Source organism: Phyllostomus discolor, chromosome 5 (assembly GCF_004126475.2).
Source record: "Phyllostomus discolor isolate MPI-MPIP mPhyDis1 chromosome 5, mPhyDis1.pri.v3, whole genome shotgun sequence".
NCBI classification, from domain to species: domain Eukaryota; kingdom Metazoa; phylum Chordata; class Mammalia; order Chiroptera; family Phyllostomidae; genus Phyllostomus; species Phyllostomus discolor.
This window is the reverse complement of record NC_040907.2, coordinates 55,736,382-55,755,894: the sequence shown is the minus strand read 5'-3', so window position 1 is coordinate 55,755,894 and position 19,513 is coordinate 55,736,382. Positions and strand designations below refer to the sequence as shown.

Here is a 19,513-nt window from a genome sequence, read left to right as displayed (position 1 = left end):
TCCTAAATTATCCAGTGGGCCTAAATGCAGTCACATAAGAGAGAGGTAGAGGGAGATTGAAGACAGACAGAGGTGACGATACACACACTGAGGACAAGGCAATGAGAAGACAGGCCAGAGAGAGATCCAGTCATAAGCCAAAATGCCAACCACCCCCGAAAGCTGAAAGAGGTAAGGAATGGGTTATTTTCAGACCCCCAATGACAGTGCGGTCCTCTGACACCTTGAATTTGGACTTCTGACTCTGGATCTTTGAGAGAATAAACTTATGTTACATCAAACCATTAAGTTTGTGGTAATTTGTTGCAACAGCCGCAGGAAACTAATACAGTAAGTATAGGTTTACAGAAGTTTTGTTTTTCTCCCCAACTTAGAAATCATACTACTCCTCTCAGTCCTGGGTTACAGGTAGGGACTGTGCAGCTGTACTTTGACGAAGCGCACTGCAGTCTTACAAGTCTATATGATAGGCTGCTACATTAAAATATTCTCCATTTTTAATTATTAAGAGTCATATATTCTTGGAGTAAAATATTTTTGGCTAGACTTTTAAGGTGTCAGGATGATAAAACTTAGGTTATAGATTTACTTCAATACAATTTGTGTTCATCATGATTTTTTTGGATATACAAATAAAAACACAAAAATAATGTATGACTCCAATTTTTCTTCTCTCTGAATTTCCAGGTCCAACAGTGCACATTGTAAAACCAAAGAAAGGAACACATCTCAGATTATCTGCCAGAGTTTTACACTTATTGGTACTTCACATAGAGAATTCTTTCTTTTTTTTTTCTCTCTCCAGTCATTCCCTAAATAATTATTAAGTTGCTGTCATGTATGCAAAATGCTGAGGATGTGGCAGTGGATGAGGCAGGTATGGTCTTTGTCTCTAGAGTAAGCACTGGCCCATGAGTACCTCTGCACAAATTGGTAAGAGGCACCTCCTTTCAGCAGTCACAATCTGAATGTCAAGGGTTTGTCCAGATGAACTAAAGTTGGTTCTAGAGCCAGCGTATAGAAGGCAGTCATGGCAAGCACTGCAAGCTGCAGCGGGGGTGGGCGCAGCGGTGGTAGAATGTCATCTACCAGAGTATTTAGCTCAATTGGCAAGTGAGCAGTATCCACCTCGGTATGTATACGAGCACACGGGAGTATTGTGAGAGTGAGGACTTTGCTCTCCCAAGTTATATCGATCGACGTGGCTATTCCTTACCTGATGTGGCCCACATCAAAAACCCTTTCTGCCAGCTGGAATCCTGGAAAGAGAAGGAGAATGAACACCTGGAGCAGTCTATCAATTGATGGAAAGGTTAATCGTATCACATTAAGTTCAACAAGGGCTTTGCTGAAATGAACAGGAGCACAAATGAGTGATAGTTGTGGGTGCTGCCATGTTTTTCATGGGCCTCAATGCTCTCATTCTGATCTGGGAAAAGCATTATGTGCATGGCCCCATTCCTGTTGGGAACTACCCTGCCTGGTTTCAGAAGCTGTAACCCCCCACCCCCTGTGACTAAGGCTGGGTGAGGGACCATGGGACCATAATCCTCTAGGGAGACAAAAGCCTATCTCCCCAGCAGGAGCACAGCTTCTGCTTCTTTTACTTAATCCATAACTGGCCCCCAATGCTTGGTCGATTAGCCAATGATGGGGAAGATTCCCCAAGGGGGGAATGACCAAAGCCAGGCATGATCACATGGGAGGCCCCCAAGGAAGGGCTTGGGGGGCTGCAGCAAAAGGGGTTGATGGACCCTCATCCCTCAGCTTTGACAAAGCCTGAGTCCTCATTCTGTCTGTCAGAAATCTTCTAATCTCTTGGCTGCCTTACTTCCCTTGCTCCACCTAAGCCTGAAACAATGACAGAGGGTGGTGGAGCCCTGTGCTGGAAAGGGCGGGTTTCCTGGGCAGTCAGGCCTAAGGAAGAATATACACAATCCTGTGAGATCTGCTTTGTTTAGAATGCTCTCAATTAAATGATAAGGGTCCAAGCAAGAAGTAAGTTTGTTCCTCAAAGTTTTACAGCTCTTTAGCTATCTGATCCCAGCTCAATATAGGCCCTCAGAGTTCTTTGTTATCCATTGTTTGATCCTCACTGCCTAACAATGATTAATGAGCTTTACCTGTATTCTTGTGCAAACAAATCCAATATAAAAGCCCATTGAAGAACAGGCTCCTGGCCCTTCTCCTTTGAGAGATTGGCCACCTTTCCTCCCCAAGCAGATAATGTCTTGGTAGATTTATTCTCATCCCTGGCAGCCAGGGGGGTCCTGCGGGCAGAGCCCCCCACCCATCCTGTTTAGCTCTGAAGAGGAGTGGTGGCCAAGCGGATCAGGAGGATGCTCAACGTGAAGGTCAGCCCAATCCAGGCTTTCTCTGCAGGGTGGGACTACAAGAATTAGTAGAAGAAATAAGAACCTTCCATTCACATACCTGAACCTCACTTTTTTCTGTTATTTCATTGCAGTTCAGAATATTTAATGGAAACTGTTATGTTGTAGTCTCTTCTAAAAAAAAAAGGGCCAGTTTACTTGGGGGAAAAAAAAGGTACATTTTAGCACTACTTGCCCGCTTGGCTGGTTACTTTTGTGTATAATCTGCACAGCTTTAGGAAGAAGCCCTGCTTTGTCTCAAGATTATGTAGCAATGGCAGATGGTTTTCTTAGTACCTCCATCATTCCTCTCTACTTTGAAAAAGGGTCAAAACACTGTTTCTGGATTACTGAGCAGAGCAAGTTCCATTTTCAAAGAAAGTAGCATACAACAGAAGGAAGAAGCTAAGGTGAATGTTGGTATTTTCCACTACTGCATCCCTTCTCCCATAGAACCTAATTCTCTCCCACAGGTCAGAGAAATTGTTCTATTCTGTTTTTTTCCAGGTGGTGAAATGTTAACAAATAAGCCTTGTATACATTGGATAAGAATCCAACTACTGAAATGCTTAGGAATATTTTGTGGGGTCTTGGCTGCTAAAATTTGTGGAGGGGTGCTAATTAGAAAAATAATATATTGAGTGGAAAAATAGTGAATGAAAAAATATCGTGAGATCACATGTAGCCAGAGTTAATCATAGATGTGTATGGTGAAAACACCTCTTTTTTGGGACTACTTGGAATTATTACATGACAAGGATAGACAATGTTTGTGAATCCTTAGTATGCTTTATCTTCTTTTACTAGCAGCAAAGATACATGTGGATAAATTGTTCCCATCTCTTTCCAAAATGAAGATTTATTTGTATTGTTTCAAAAAAAATTTTCCCGTTGGAAACTTGAAAAGATTGTGGGATTTAGGGTGTGTGTATGTGTGTGCATGATAGTTAGATATGTCTTGTTTTAAAAAAAATAATGGGAGAATAAACTTTCTTTGTGTTTCTCTATCACGGCATAGGGAATAAGGGACAGAAAACCTGAGAAATGATTTTTTTCAAGTCAGGAAAAGAAGCCTGAATCAGTAGTCTAGCTTGCCAGATGGAGTCTGATATATAAGAAAGATTTGTATTTTAGGGGTTGAGGTTGAGTGGGAGTGGGGAAAGGCAACCAACAAAAGGCTGCAAATAGTTATGAGGGAGCCAACAAAGAAGGACAGGGCCAAGATCTGGAAGATTCATTCCATTCTAAAATAAGTATCTCCATGGCTTAGTTAAGTTGAGAAAATGGTTTGTATTAAAATTGCTTGTATGTGGGAAAGCTCACTATAAACTTTCTGTTGAGATGACTGAACTACTCATTCAATTATAATTATGTTGGTCAAAATAGATACTGTTCTTTATATGAGCTATCACTATTCAGACAGATTGTTATTACAATTTGTGACAATTGAGTGTGAATAAAATTGCACTTGAAGAGAAGGTGAGCGATCTGAAAAGTGGCCATATTTTTCACTTTTTTAATCCATAATGAATAGAAAAATCCCTGTAAAGAGTCATTTTTCTTTAAGTTCCATAACTGTGTTGAATGTGAAAGGCAGAATTTATCTTCTTATATTCTGTCCTCACAGTTTAGATAAGAAAGGCCATAAGGTTAAACATGTCTAGTTTATACAACTATACTAACTCTAGTTGTGGGCTTGGAACTTGGCTCTAGAACTCAAGTGGGCTCTACTCCAAGCAAAACTGGGTTTTTGTATTTTCAGATCCAGGACAATGAATCAGCAAAGCAGACCTAATCTCCTGATTAGAACTGACAGCAAATAGACCTGAAAAGATACTGATTGAACCAAAAGCAGATATAGCTGACCAATGGGGTCTTCATTTCAGAGCATAGGTGTATGTGGCAGCGGTGGCCACAGTAGCATATATCATAACCTCCACCTTCACTACCACCACAAGCAATGGCACCTCTCTTTGTTCACTTCTCATGAAGGCCTGATTCATACTGAGTCTTTGTTGGTCAGCTGACATTCCTTATTTCTGACTACTGAGTAGTAGTCAGTACTTTCTTTGTAAGTACAAAAATGGCCACCCTTGTAAGTACATCCTTGGCCACCCTTGTAAGTACAATACAAAGATGTGGTAATTCACACAAGAGAAAGTGGTATGGCCCAGGAAAAGCACTTGGCTGCACCAGAGAACTCTTTGCTTTGGCAAATTGCTGAAACATGCCAATCTATAGGAAACAATGCTCAGACAGCAGCCTAGGAAGAGTTCAGTATCTACTGGAAAGTAGCATAATGTAGTGATTAAAAGTTCTAAAACCAGCCTTCTTGGATTTGTCTTCCAGCTTCTACAGAACTACATGTGATTTCAGGCAAGTTAGCCACCTTTCTTCTGTGCCACAGTTTCTTCATTATTAAAATGGAGATAATAACCATACCCATATAATAGGATTGTTGCCAGAATTAAGAGAGTTAATATAAGTGAAGTGCTTGGCTCACTGTTCTTTTCTTTTCTTTTCTTTTTTTAGATTTTCATTTATTTATTTTTAGAGAGGGTACAGGAGGGGGAGAAACATCAGTGTGTGGTTGCCTCTCATGACCTGGCCCGCAACCCAGGAATGTGCCCTAGAGTGGGGATCCAACTGTGACCCTTTAGTTTGCAGGCCAGCACTCAATCCACTGAACCACACCAGCCAAAGCTCACTATCTAATACATGTTAATTGTTTATTAACATGTTACTTGTTAATTGTTTCTACCTTCAGCTCCAATTCTTTTAAAATACAGTAATGCCAGCAGGATACTATTTAAAGGGTATAAGCATGATACCTTAAATTATTTTCTTTCAAACATTTGCTAATACCTTACATTTCTTATTAGAGATCACTCAAAGATTCAGAGTGGAACAAAATTAAGACAGGATTTGTCTTAAGGACCAGAGTCATAAACTGGCCAAAGGCCAGCATTAGGGATGATTGGCTGTAATGAAGGATAAGGGCTGCAGCATTCTCTATAGTTCTCCTGGTTAGAAGGTAGTTTTGTCTCAGAATTTAGCTCAAAACTGTTTTCAAGAGAGGACTAAGTTGGTTAGCCTAGCTTTGGTAATAAATCTAGCTGCAGTGACACCAAACCAGATTAGTTAGAGCAAATGACATTATGATGGCAGTGTTAAAAGATCTGAAGAGCTGTCACTTGGAAGAAATATTGGACTTCATTATTTTCATAAAATAGCACTAAGATGAATGACTGGAGGTTTCATGAACCCAGTTGGGCTCCATATGAGGTAAAAGTTTTCAAGCACAAATGTTTTAAAATAGAAAAGGCTGCTATATCAGGTTCTAATACTAAAAATGCTCTAGCAGAAGCTCGCCCACCACCAATCAGAAATGTACCTGAACATTCATCTGTAGTGGGGATAATAATCACTCACCCATAGTGTTGTGCAGATTAGATGCAAAAAGGTGCTTATGGCAGTCAGCATAGTGCCTGGCACGTTGTAAATGTTTGATGAATGGTAATTGTTGATACTATGAAGACAACTACTGTCTCCACCACTGTCATTATTATGATTAATGGAGATTTTAAATTTAGCTAAGAGACTAGACTATATGATCTCTCTAGTTTCTATGAAAATAGGTTGTTAGCTTATGCTTTTTATGGTTTCTTTTACTCAGAAAGTTGAAAAGACTTAGAAATGGGAGACATCTTACATTAGGATGTGGTGTTGCTCTTTATGTGTTTATTATGCTAGCTCCTTTGACTATTCTATTATTTATTATTCTCTACTTTATTTAGAATGGTTTAACCTGTATATATTTCAGCTGTATTCTTTGTTAGTATAGTAATTATAGACTTCTGTTTATAAAGATGAAAAAGTGATGGGATAAAGAAATGAAAAAGTTTCAAGTTTGAATACCAAGCTCTTTTATTTCTCAGCTGGTAACAGGTTAGATGAGAATTATTTTAGGAAAAAGAAAAGACACCATGTTTATTTTCTCCTGAAGGATTCAGTATGTTCTATATTCAGACTTTGAAAGTTTTAATACTTTTTTGTGTGTGACTAAATCTTTTCTTGCAAAAAGAAATTGAGTTAGAAATAAAATTGAGTTAGGAATAAAATAAAAATCAGCATATTCCTCCAAGGCAAAAGAAAAGAACTTGCAGAAGCAAGATAGGAACAAAAAAACAACTAAATGTGCGACAAGTCTAAATGAAGGAAAAAGTAAAAGCTATTGTTTCTCCTATTGTTGTAAGTATATGCTCTTGGTCTAAGGTATTTTATATCATTGAAGACACATTTAATTGTAATCACTCTGTGCATTTGTTGATAGTGAGGTAGGGCAAATTAAAATTTTAGCTTTATCAACATCCATGAGAACATAGGTACAATAAAAAGGAGTACAGAAATTATGTTAAAAAGAATGCAGAATCATAAATGGTTTTTACTCTGCAATCCCTGATCACTTAGCAGATGATAAATGGAAACTCTGTTGGAGTTTAGCTTCATTTTATTTTTTCCTCTATTTGTGCAGTTTACTTAGACTCCCATATCCCTTCAAGGATTTTTTCCCCCTTGCCTGTAGGCCTGCAGAGGCAATCAAGGCTGAACAATAGGTGCCTTCTTATTTCGAGTGTGCAATTTGCATTTCTGAGGAGCTCCTGACTGGATTAAACACGTTTCACGTGGCTTCTGCAGCTCACGGGAAGGTTCTTTCCAGAAATTTACCTCATCTTTAGCAGGGTAGGATGTTGCTCAGCTTTCATGCTTTTGAGAAACATAAGGCACCTGCATTTGCACAAAGTAATTGTTTTTATTTCCTCTGATATTCAGTTATACATAAATTAAGAACTATTAAGTCCATAGGCTTTGCTAATTTTCATAAAGTTTATTTGAATATTTTACAAACTGGGATGGTAAACTGCAATAGAGCAGGAAACTGGAATTTTGAAACCCTGTCCTTGATGAGCTCTGTGGTTTTAGGTAAACTACTTTGCCATTCTGAAACTCAGTTTCCTCTTTTGTAATATGAGAGGTTACTACCCTCTAGTCCTCTAACAGATGAGTAAAAAGTAACTGAATGATCCACCTTTTCTTCCTGCAAGGAAGAAAGATTGTGTATGCACCAAATGTAAGGCACTGTAGATGCACTGTGGATACACAGTGGGTAACATGGCCTTTGCACTCAAAAGGCTCACTGTTTACAGGGAGAGTCTGACATCCCATAAATGTATTATATGCAATAATTGTAAACAGAGTAGTTCAGGAGCAGGCATGAGAGTGGAGGTTGTATTTTGGTGGAACCTTAAAGAATAGAAAGGAACTCAGTAATGAACAAGTTTGTATTAGGGAGGGAGAAGGTTGGAGCATGGGGGCATTCAACATTTAAGGTTTATGTAGAGGAAGCAGAGTTCACAGTGGAGATTCAGGAGGTCATAGAGGTAAATGGGACAGCAAGAGAGACCAGAGTCTTGGCAATCGAGGAAGAAGGCTTCAGTGGAGTGCACATCAGTCAAGTAAGATGTCACTTAGGGTTGATTTAGGTTTATGTCTATTGAAATAGACAAGAGTTAATTTCTTGTGAAGCTGGGTGAAGTGGTGGGACAGAAGGCATATTGTAGTAGGTTTAACAGTAAATGTGGAAATGGGAAGTATAGTTTATTACTTTCAGAAGCTTGTTTAGTACAAATTTGTTATTTTCAGAAGCTTGTCTAGTGTAGATTTTTATTTTCAGAAGCTTGTCTACCTGTTTGGGAAGAGAAGGAAAGATAAAGGAAAAGGTATAGAAATGTAGAGTCAAAACATATTTTCTTTTTCAAGGAGGAGAGACATTAATGTGTTTATATATTGAGGGAACAGTAGAGAAGAACATTTTAATGATGTAAATTCTTCCAATCCATAAACACAGTATATTCTTCCATTTATTTGTATCTTCCTCAGTTTCTTTCTTCAGTGTTGTATAGTTTTCCAAGCACAAGTCTTTTACCTCTTTGCTTAAACTTATTCCTAGATACTTTATTTTTTCTTGTTACCATAGTAAATGAGATTTCTTTCTTAGTTTCTTTTTCTGATAGTTCATTGTTGGTGTACAGCAATGTCATTGATTTCAGCCCTGGCTGTTGTGGCTCACTGGATTAAGCACTGGACTGTGAACTAAAGGGTCACTGGTTCATTTCCCAGTTAGGGCACATGCTTGGGTTGTGGGCCAGGTCCCCAGGAGGGGGTGCTCCAGAGGAGATCACACATTGATGTTTCTCTCCTTTCTTTCTCCCTCCCTTCCCCTTTCTAAAAATAAATAAATCTTTTTAAAAAGTATAATTTTTTTAAGATTTCAGAATATTGACTTTGTAGCAGGCTATTTTGCAAATTCACTTACTAGGTTGAGTAGTGTTCTGGTGGAGACTACAGTGTTTTCTATGTACAGTATCATGCCATCTATGAATAATGTCAGTTTTACTTCCTCCTTTCCAATTTGGATGGCTTTTATTTCCTTGTCTGATTGCTGTGGCTAAAACTTCCAGTATTATGTTGAATGAGAGTGGTAAAAGGGGGACACCCTTGTCCTGTTCCTGATCTTAACGGGTAAGTTTTTAGTTTTTGCCCAATGAGTATGATATTGGCCGTAGGTTTCTCGTATATGGCCTTCATTATGTTGAGGAATGCTCCCTCTATTCACACTTTACTGAGTGTTTTTATCATAAATGGGTGCTGGGATTTTACCAAATGCTTTTTCAGCATCTATTGATATGATCATGTGATTTTTGTCCATTTTGTGTGGTGTAACAATATTGATTTGTGAATGTTGTACAATCCTTGCATCCCTGGAATGAATCCCACTTGATCATGGTGTGTGATTTTTTTAATGTATGCTGTATTTCGATCGCCAATAGTTTTGTTGAGGAATTTAGCATCTATGTTTCATCAGAGATATTGGCCTACAGTTTTCTTTCTTTGTTGTGTCTTTCCCTGGTTTTGGAATTAGGATAATACTGGCCTTATAGTGTTTGGGAGTCTTCCCTCTTGAATTTTTTGGAATATTTTGATAAGGATAGAGTTAGTTCTTGAATGTTTGGTAAAATTTTCCTGTGAAGTCATCTGGTCCAGGGTTTTTGTGTGCCTACAGTTTTTTGATTACTACTTTGATTTCACTAGTTGTTATTGGTCTATTCAGGCTTTCTGCTTCTTCTTGATTCAATTTTGGAAGATTGCATGTTTCTAGAAATTTATCCATTTTTTGCCCAGGTTGTCCAATTTCTTGGCATATAGTTGTTCATAGTAATTTTTTTACAATTCTTTGTATTTCTGTGGTATCAGTTGTAACTTCTCCTCTTTCATTTCTGATTTTATTATTTGGGTCCTCTCTTTTTTTCTCAATGAGCTTTGTTAAGGGTTTATTCATTTTGTTTATCTTTTCAAGGAATCAGCTTCTGGACACACTGATCCTTTGAATTTTTTTTTTAATTCTCTGTATCATTTAATTTTGCTCTGATCTTGATTATTTCCTTCCTTCTACTGCCTTACATCATTAAAATGTTCATACTGCCCAAAGCAATCTATAAATTCAATGTAATTCCTATTCAAATACCAATGACATATTGCACAGATCTAGAACAAATATTTCAAAAATTTACATGGAGCCAAAAAAGACCCCAAAAAGCCTCAGCAATCTTGAGAAAGAAGAACAAAGTAGGAGGGATCTCAATACCTGATATCAAATTATAACTATAAGGCCACTGTAATCAAAACAGTCTAGTACTGGCATAAGAACAGATGTATAGATCAATGGAACATAATAGAGAGTCCAGAAATAAACCTATGTTTCTATGGTCAATATTGACAAAGGGGCATGAGCATACAATAGAGTAAAATAGCCTCTTCAATAAATTGTGTTGATAGAACTGGACTGGTACATGGAAAGAAAGAAAGGAAAGAAAGAAAGAAGAAAGAAAGAAAAGAAAGAAAAGAAAAGAAAGAAAGAAAGAAAGAAAGAAGAAAAGGAAGGAAGGAAGGAAGGAAGAAAGGAAGGAAGGAAAGAAAGAAAACTAGACCATTAATTTACACGTTACACCAGAATAAGTCAAAATGGACAAAGACTTAAATATAAGTTGTGATACCATGAAAGTCTAGAGGAAAACATAGGTAGTAAAATTTCAGATATGCCATGTAGCAATATTTTTGCTGATATATCTTCCAGGGAAGGGAAATCAGGGAAAAAATAAACAAATGGGACTAGCATCTCATTAAAATGGGTGTGGGGGGCAGGGAAAAATAAAAAAAAGCTTCTGTATAGCTAAAGAAACCATTATCAAAATGAAAATGTAATTGACCATATGGGAGAACATATTGCCAATGGTATATCAGACAAGGGTTTTACTCTCCAAAATATATAAAGACTCATACGACACACCAGGAAGACAATCCAATTGAAAAATGGGCAAAGGACCTGAACAGACACTTCTCCAAGGAGGACATGCAGAGGGCCAAGAGACATATGAAAGGATGCTCAGCACCACTAGCCATCAGAGAGATGCAAATTAAAATTACAAGGCGATACCACAGCACACCGGTCAGAGTGGCCATCATTAATAAATCAACAAAAAACAAGTTCTGGTGAGGATGTGGAGAAAAGAGAACCTTAGTGCACTGTTAGTGGCAATGTAGACTGGTTCAGCCATCCTGGAAAATAGTATGGAAGTTCCTCAAAAATTAAAAATGGAACTGCCTTTTTGACCCAGCAATTCCACTGCTAGGATTATATCCTAAGAACCTGAAACACCAATCCAAAAGAACTATGCACCTGTATGTTTATAGCAGCACTATTTACAGTAGCCAAGATTTGGAAACAGCATAAGTGCCCATTAGTGGATCAAAATGGACCAAAAAACTGTGGTACATTTACACAATGGAATACTATGCAGCAGAAAGAAAAGAACTCCTACCCTTTGCATAAGAATGGATAGAACTGGCGAGTATTTTGCTAAGTGAAATAAGCCAGGAGGTAATAGACAAACACCATATGATCTTACCTATAAAAGGAATCTAATGAACAAAATAAACTAATGAGCAAAATAGAACCAGAGGCATGGAAACAAGGAACAGACAGACAATAGCCAGAGGGGAGAGAAGAGGGGAATGACCGTGGAAAGAAAGGGAAAGGGCCAGTTAAAGACATCTACGAATGAGCAGTTCCTTTGACACTCCTTTGACATGGACAGCTGTGTGGGGACTGACTGTGGGAGTAGGGGTGGGCTGGGTGGAGGAGGGCAATAATTGGGACAACTGTAATAGCATAACAATAAAAAAGTTAAGAAAAAATGTTATTACACATGCCAAAAAAGTAAAAGAACAGATAGTATATGCATGTCAAGAAAGAGATGCAAGTCAAGTTACTGTTCTGCTTAAAATTCTCCAGTCTCTGGATTGACTTAGAAAGGCCTTCGAGTTCTGACTGTTCTTTACTTCTCTAGCCTTATCTCTAATCATTCTCCACATGCACTTGAACTAAGTAGTACAACTGAACTAAAGACATTTCATTGAACATAATTGCATATGCTGCCCAAATGTCTTTTCTCCTCCTCCCCCTCCTCATCTTTCTTCTTCTACCTCCTTATCCCCTTTTTCCCTTCCCCCTTTCTTCTTTTCAGGCACGGCTACATTTAACTTAATCCTGAAAGCCTTGTTCAGATGATCTCTTTCTCTAGCAAACATTTCCTGATGTCCCTGTCCTCACCCTCACCTCAGCCTGGATTAGTCATTTCAGTTTGAACTCCTCTGACATTGTTTGTAGACTTTTATGTGTTATTAATCACCTTCTATTAAAATTTCCTATTTTTTGTCTTTACTCCTGCAGGTGTCCTTAATTCCTTGAGGACAAAGAATATTATTTGATAGGTAAGTGCTCAATAAATGTTTATGAAACAAGGCAAGAAATGCCACATGAGTATTATTGTACTTAAATGAACTTTTGCTTTCCTTCAAAGGTTATTGATGGAACATCTCTCTGTTCTCCAGTTCTCCCCTAAAATAACGGCAAACTTCTTGATTATTAGGAAGCGCTGCTGGGGTGGCAGAGAGTACTCATATTGCCACTTGTTCCAAGGCTAAGGCAGACATCATTAATTAATGCTGCACTTTATCACGCAACCTGGACAATACCTCTTTACATGTTAGCTATTATTAATGGATTAGAGTTTACACCTGTGACAAAAAACTATTTGCTACATTTTTAAATCTCACAGAATCTTGTTTTTTTTTTTTTAAATCTTTCCTAGAAATGCTGTATGAAACCTCCCAAAACAGTGTTTCCTGGGTATTCTAGAAATCCACCTGGCCACCTTATGGGTGTATGATCTTCAGGCAAAGAAACTTAGATGGTTTTTAATTTTCTTTACTAATTTATGAAAAGAATTATACTCCTATATATAAACAGAAATAAGCCCGCTTACTGTTTAGAGGAGGAGGCTGGGAATCATTAATTTTTTTAGAAGAATTATAGCAGGGGATAAAGATGATATTGTACCTCCATAGAAAGATTATATTGTATTTACAAAGGAAAAAGTATATAAAGAAATGAAGAATTCATTGTGATCATTACCCTTTTCTTATTCTCTTTTTCTCCACTCCTCACTCCACACTGTTTAATACAGTTTAATAAAAATGTATTGAGTACTTGTACCAAGTACTTACTGTACTAGGAACAGGAGATATGAAAATGCATGAGATAAATGGCTCTCAAGGATTTTACAGTCTTATTAAAGAAGGTATTAAGAACTAAAGTAGAGGGATTCATGGGATGATAGTGGAAAACATGCTACTTTAACTTGGTCTGAATTGTCCCATTTATGCAGAAGTGTTGCTAGAATTCATGACATTATTGCTAACCCTTTAATGTTAATGATCAAAGTCACTTAGAATTTTTCTTCTTAATCTTGATTTGCATTTGTATACAGGACATTTCACTTGACTCATGGAAATCATTTGTGGGTAAGAAGAGCTTGTCATCATGTAATGTGCTCTTATGGATAAAAATACTTAAAAATATTATAAGCAGGATATTTTCTGGGTCAAAGTCAGAATTCAGAATTCAATACAATTTGAGAATATATCAATTTAGAAAATATTACTAAGTCGTTTTAAAGACCATCAGACTTTGTTGAGTCTGTAGAATTGCTTTGTTATAAGAGGCAAAAGACAAACTTTATTTAGAAAATTAAACACAAAAAAGACATCTACCCACCCTGTTTACTCTTGACTCAAATTGCAGCACAAGCATTAAAGAAAGCCTTGCTAAACTCATTGTGCTCTCCAGTGAACATTAAAACTGACACCCACGTGAATATTATAAAAATAAGGAACAGAATGTTCATAATAAACTTTAGGAAGATCTTGATGAAGATAAGGCCAGTTTTGTTTTTTAATGTAATGCTGTTACAACTTACTTGCAACATTATTCCCTGCACGGAGGGCCCCCTAATTATTTCATCATGCAGCAGGAAATCCTGGTAGGCCATATATAAACAGCCTGAGGCAGGAACCTCTTCACTGATAGAGTAGGACATCTGACATCTGTGCAGCCTGCTGCTAGCCTGCCGTAATTAACCAGGAAGCTCAGGCATTAACTAATGCAAGGACAACTGGGAGCTTAGGATAATGTTGAGTAGCAAAGGTCTTTCCTAATCCAATAAATTCCTATGAAGATGAAAAAGTGACAGCAAATAGGTGACGATTTTCTCAGGAACTAAACCTTTGTGGTCTTTTTCCTGTTTTCTAAGAAGTAGCAAGCCATCTTTCTTACCTCTGCTCCCTCTCTACTTCTCATGTATGCATAATTTCCCTTGACTTTGAATGAGACTTAAGTGCACTTAGAGGTTGCTGGATTTAGCTCTTGGTATTGTTTATGCTTATTGATGGAGTGGGGGTGGGAATCCATTTCTGGGCTTCACAAACTAAATGAAGTCCAGAATGGAACTATAGAATGTGTTCAGGGATTGAGTCAGCACCTGCTTGATAAGCTAGTTGTTTCTACCAGATAGTTATTGTTTATTATTCTGTTTGGAGGCAAGTACTAAGGACAGTGAGTAATTTGAAATGCCAGGAGTTTCACTGTATTATCTGCTAAGAATATATAATTTTCATATTTTACTTCAGAGTTTTTATTAAACAAATATTTACTGAATACTTACTATGTGTTATACACTATACTTGACCCAGGGCTGAATAAGATCATCTCTGTTCAGGGCTGAAGAAGACCATCTCTGTCTATGAACTTGGTCTCTTGAAGGAGATGACCACATAAAAAAATAACATGAAATTGTGGTGTCTTATAATATAGACTGAGATTTGATAAGGAGGAGGCAACTAACCTAGGAGGAGAGCCAGGCAGGATAGAAGCATGGATAGCGTAGACATTTGTTCTGCATCTGAGTGCTGAGTAAGTCTTTCAGGTTCACAAAATTATGAAGAGTGTTTTAGAGTGAGTACCAAACAAAAACACTGAGATATAGAAGAGCCAGGGATGCTTGAGGGAGTTCAAGGAGGATTAATATTGTGGGCATAAAACAACAGAAGAAGATAGACTAGTATTGTGGTCCTTGGATTTTAGGGGCCATGCTAAGGAATTATTGTACAGGCTGTGATTAGCTTGATTTTCTCTTAAAATTAATAAAAAATTATTGCTGGAACTATGCTTTTGGAAGATTGTTCTGTCAGAAGTGTGTTGGATAGATTAGAGAGGAAAAAAAAGATTTGAGTCAGGAAGGCAGTGAGAAAGCTGCTTCAATAAGTACCATCCACATGCATTTGTTGATTCCTTCAACAAATAAATGCTTAAGAAGGTCAAAAAATACCTTTGGATTTTGATGTCTTGGTATTTTAAATGATACTGGTGTGGCTTCAGAATTAATTTCTTTATCCTCTCTCTTTACTTCTCTACACCATTTTTTTCCTCCATTTCTGAGCCACCTGAAACCAGAAATCATTGAAATCACACTCCTTTGAGGTTAAAGCTCTTGGCCAACATTCCAATGATCTCAACACTATTCTAGTTCACCTCTTTGAAGTCCATGACTTGCTAGTAGTGATATAGCAGATATTTGTTTGAAATGATCTCTAGTGGGGACTTCCAGTCAAGATGGAGGCATAGGTAGACATACTTTGTTTCCTCGTACATCCACAAAAGGAATTACAACTAAATCTCAAAACAAATCACACTCAGAACTGTCAGAAAATAGAACTGTGTGGAAGTCTGACAACCAAGGATTTAAGGAAGCCACATTCATCCAGATGGGTAGGAGGGGCGGAGACTTGGAGCTGGAGGGGTAGAGTGACAAGGAGACATGATATGGCTTGGAGAAGCTGCAGCACTGGAAAGGTAAATCCCCATAACTTCTAGCTGTAAAAACCAGTGGTGGTTAGGGTGGCAGAAGACACTCCCAAATTTTCAGGAAACTCCACTTAAAGGGCCCACATGGTCTTAAAATGTATGCAAACTAAACCATTCTGGGATTCAACATCAGGGCAACAGCTGGAGGGGCTCCAGTCACATATGGGAAGTAGGTGGAGTGACTGGAAACAGGGTGAGGGGCAAATCTCCAGAAGCCAGGCAATGACAGTGTCCCCTCTCTGATTCCTCCGTTCACACAGAACCAGAAAGCAAAGAATTCGGTTGACCCATCCTGATGATTACCTAAGGCTCTGCCCCACACAATTTACAGGTACCTTTTATACAATGGGCCACGCTACTAAGACAGGGAGTCAAAGCAGCTCTAGCTAATACACAAAACAAACATAGGCTGCCGATTGAGAAGACAAAGAAATATGTCCCAAATGAAAGAACAGAACAAAACCCCAGAAAAAGAACTAAGTGAATAGAGATAGCCAACCTATTAGTTACAGAGTTCAAAACACTGGTGATTAGGATGCTCAAAGAACTCACTGAGTATGGCAACAATGTAAATGAAGAAATGAAGGTTATGCTAAGTGAAATACAGAAAAATCTATAGGAAACCAACAATGAAGGGAAGGAAGCTGAGATTCAAATCAATGATTTGAAACATAAAAAAAGTAAACATTCAGCCAGAAGAGAAACAAAAAACAAGAATTTAAAAACACGAGGGCAGTATAAGACAACTCTTGGACATCTCCAAATGGGCCAACATCCAAATCATAGGGATGCCAGAAGGAGAAGAGGAAGAGCAAGAAATTGAAAACTTAATTGCAAAAACAATGAAAGAAAACTTCCCTAATTTGGTGAAGGAAATAGACATGTAAGTACAGAAAGCACAGAGAGTCCCAAACAAGTTGAACAGAAAGAGGACCACACTAGGACACATCATAATGAAAATGCCAAAGGTTAAAGATCAAGAGAGAACCTTAAAAGCAGCAAGAGAAAAGTGGGGAGTTACCTACAAAGGAGTTCCCATAAGGCTGTCAGCAGATTTCTTAAAAGAAACTTTGCAGGCAAGAAAGGTCTAGAAAGAAGTATTCAAAGTGATGAAAAACAAGGACTACAACCTACGTTACTCTATTGAGTAAAGCTCTCATTTAGAATGGAAGGGCAGATACAGTGCTTCTCAGACAAGGTGAAGCTAAAGGAGTTCATCATCACCAAGCCATTATTACATGATATGTTAAAGGGACTTATTTAAGGGGGAAAAAAAGATCAAAACTATAAATGTTAAAAAGGCAACAAATTCATAACTATCAACAACTGAACCTAAAAAAACAAAAACAAAAACAAACAAATAAAAAAGCAAACTCAGTAAACATTCAGAATAGGAACAGAATGATAAATGTGGAGTTCAAACCATTTGGAGGGTTTTCAACTGGGAGGGGGAAGGGGGAGAATGGCGGAAAAGGTACAAGAATTAAGAAGCATAATTTTTAGGTACAAAATAGATGGGGGATGTTAAGAACAGCGTAGGAAATGGAGAAACCAAAGAACTTACATGCATGACCCATAGCTAGACATGAACTAAGGGAGGAATTGCTGGAGGGATGGAAGGTACTGTGCAGAGGGGAACCAGGGGGGAAAACTGGGACAGCTGTAATAGCATAATCAATAAAATATACTTATAAAAGAGAAATAATCACTAGTTGGTTTATAAGAGACAAAGAAACCTAACAAGCAATGATTGAGAAATACATATGGTCAATTGGGATTTGACCTTTTTAAAAGGTAGGCTCCAGGAACCTGATAAGCAGAAGTCTGTGGGATTCAGAACAAACATGCTGTATTAATTATTATTATTCATTTTATATTGCCACAATTGTACACAATGCTATATACATGGTTGACAGTGTTGGTGAAAGAATAATATCCCAGCCCTTGAGTGCTTATAATTTATGTAAACACATCCTTTTATTTTGTTTTTTTAAGCTATATCTTTGACTTGTGATTCTGTTTCTTCTGCTCATATTCATATTTCATCTCTGATTTTTGTATAAACTAAAAAAATGAGTTGTTTTAGAAATAGCACACGTTATTCCAAAATTATGTTTGTCCTCTATAATACCAGAATTGTCGCATTGGAAATTTTGAGTACAGATCCACTCTCTGGTTGGGATCTCCTGTATATGTGAAATGAGAAAAGAGGAGTATATTTAAGGCTCTCTGGAGATGAATGGGGCTAGAAGAGTGTTGTATTATTAAGAACTTTTCTTAGTAGAGTACTAAAGTTCTTTGCCTCTAAAAGTGTTTCTGCTACAAAAAATCATAGAGGAAGCCATGCAGAGAAGATTGGTAGCAACATTTATTATTACCCTCAATTCCTTGCAAGTTCTGAACTATTAATTCATCAGTTCATCAATCTCCCCAGTATACATTCATGCTATATTACTGCTTTATTTTACCTTCCCACGAAAGTCTTTTTTAAATTTTTCTTTTTTTTAAAGATTTTTATTTTATTTATTTTTTAGAGAGGGAAGAGAAGGAGAAAGAGAGAGAGAGAGAGAAACATCAATGTGGGGTTCTTCAGGGTCATGGCCTGCAACCCAGGCATGTACCCTGACTGGGAATGGAACCTGCAACACTTAGATTCCCAGCCCACGCTCAATCCACTGAGCTACACCAGCCAGGGCTCCACGAAAGTCTTTAACTGGCTTGTTTTAGAAGCAGACTGATTGATTTATATAGCCTCTCAGGTCTTTGTTAAATATCAGTAAGCATCACACAGACTGTCAAATTCAATATCTGTCTGAATGTGGTAGGAGAGACACTTCTATTTTATTGCAACTATATGTGTTGTTTCATTACCTTTTATTTTATTACGTCAAAACATTTGAAATACACAATTAGATGTTGTCACAACCTGTATTAGTCTCTAGAAAGCTTTTTCTTAAAATCAGAAACAAATTGTGTGACCAAATTTGGTACCTCTAATTTGAAGGTCCTGTAAAATATGATTGATAATCATATCTATTTTCTGATAGGAAATATACACCATTTATAAGTAATAAATAGGAAACTCAGAAAAAAATTATTTTAATTTTGTAATATTAATTGGGTCCTTAGTTGTGAGGCATTATACTAAGCACTATTGATACCATGGGAAATAAAACAAATATTAATTGACAGTTGCACATAATATAAACTGTCAATCGTAGTATATTAAAGAAGCATTTTGATAGAAGTACAGAACAAACCATGGAAGCTCTTTTAAGGCTCCAAAGTCATACCTGATTATCAGGGAGAACTGCCCTGAGAAATGATGTGATCTAAAGTAGCGAATGAAACTGTAAGTGGGAGCTAGATAAAAGTGAAGGTTGGGGTTTGGAGAGGATTCCAGGTAGAGGAAAGAGGAACATTTAGAGGCAAGTGAAATCTTGGGAAAAGTCTAGAACTGAAGTAGTTTAGTGTGGCTTGAGCTTAGATTGCAAAGATATAGAAGAAGGGGAAGAAGAACTAAACAAAAATTGAATTACTCAGCATCATGTAAGCCAAAATAATACATTGGGACAGTATACTAAAACAGGGGATCAAGGGGGAGTCATGGATGAGCTTCTGAGAATTGCTTGTGAAAATTTGTGCATAATCGGATTCTCAAAAGTTTCCAACAAACAATTCTCCTTTTTAAAAACAAAAATCTCTTTCTTGATGTTTATCCTCCAGCAACATCATTAGCTATTCGTGAAATGTTACCAAT

At 37.5% G+C, this 19,513-nt stretch overlaps 1 long non-coding RNA gene across 1 annotated transcript; it reads left to right on the top strand.

Moving 5' to 3' along the window:
* Positions 1–1,091: 1,091 nt before the first annotated feature.
* On the top strand, positions 1,092–5,560 carry LOC114496306. The gene is made up of 3 exons (XR_004902996.1): positions 1,092–1,463; positions 4,261–4,265; positions 5,550–5,560. It is a non-coding gene; the product is annotated as an uncharacterized LOC114496306 (long non-coding RNA).
* The last annotated feature ends 13,953 nt before the right edge of the window (positions 5,561–19,513 follow it).